Source organism: Halyomorpha halys, unplaced genomic scaffold (assembly GCF_000696795.3).
Source record: "Halyomorpha halys isolate HHAL.00 unplaced genomic scaffold, Hhal_1.1 Scaffold1182.1, whole genome shotgun sequence".
Classification (NCBI taxonomy): Eukaryota; Metazoa; Arthropoda; class Insecta; order Hemiptera; family Pentatomidae; genus Halyomorpha; species Halyomorpha halys.
Window position 1 is genome coordinate 19,856 of NW_027105578.1, and position 1,277 is coordinate 21,132.

The window sequence follows — 1,277 nt, forward strand, 5'->3', positions numbered from 1 at the left end:
AATTGTAAATTAATATAATTGTAAATATATATGTAAACTATTATATCATTCTTAATTATTTTTACATCGGTTTCTTATCTCTTTTTTATTTATTCATTTTTTTTTTTTTTTATTGTTCAACTGATAAAAGTGAGAAAGTAACCTATAATTATATAGGCCCTCATCTATTGATTTCTCTGTATTATTCTAAAGGGACTCGTCCCAGAATAAATAAAATATTATTATATCCTTAGTTAGAGACCATGTTTAGCATCCGTAAGTGCTGGGATAGTACAATTGTTTTGTACCTAATCTCTTGACGGCTTTTAAAAATATATCCGAGACTCCAAAATTTCTTCCATGCTTTACTTATTCTGGATTCAATTTCCTTGGCATCCCTATTCACAAATGAAATTAAGATAAATTACTTGATCGGAAATTTTCATACCCATGAAACCTCATGGGACATAACCATGTCTAATATTTTCCGTAGGCCATTGGTCATTATGAGGGTTCTGGATGGTTTTTTGAGGGTTCAATATCAATCCATGGAGAGAACTTTTTTCTTTTAACTGATTGATCATTGGCACTAGTTGAAAGCATTTAAATAACAAAGTAGTGAACATTATTCCATTTCAAGTATTATCTGTTGAAACGAGTTTTTGTGCAATTGCATATATGTTCTCACGCTTGAAATTCACGCAAGCCCCGAAAGAAATTCGATTCATGAAAAAGAATATTTATTGACACTAGTTCTATTTTGCACGAGATAGCGCTGTAGTGGCATCGCCTACTCTATCCTTTTCACCTTTGAGCAGAACCAAATGTGACTACCCTTCAGCCGTCTATGTCTTTTCGCAAGCATCAAGAACACCTATAGAACTTGCTATATCCCCCTTTACTGTATGCGTATACCTTGAGAGGGTGATTACCGTCCTACAAAGATTTAAGGGAATGCCATTAGGCTTTGCAATCTCTTACGCGACTGTAAGGGAATACCTTATTGAGTGCAGTTCCCATCCTGTGAGGATTCAAGGCGCGTACCATAAAACTTCCATTCGTACGCGGTCGGTAGATTGACCCAAACGAGTCTTTTCTCAGTTCACTAGGTATAGTACTACCTGACATTGTGAAGATGCTGCTAAATGATAGCCAAACTTTGGAAAATTTGCAAGCTTATCGATAGGTTATTTGGTTTGGCTGGTGTAAGTTGGATTGGCCGATCTATCAGGTTTAGGTTTTTGGGTAAATATCAAAGGAAGCTAGTTTGTATTTATTTATTTATTATTTATTTATTT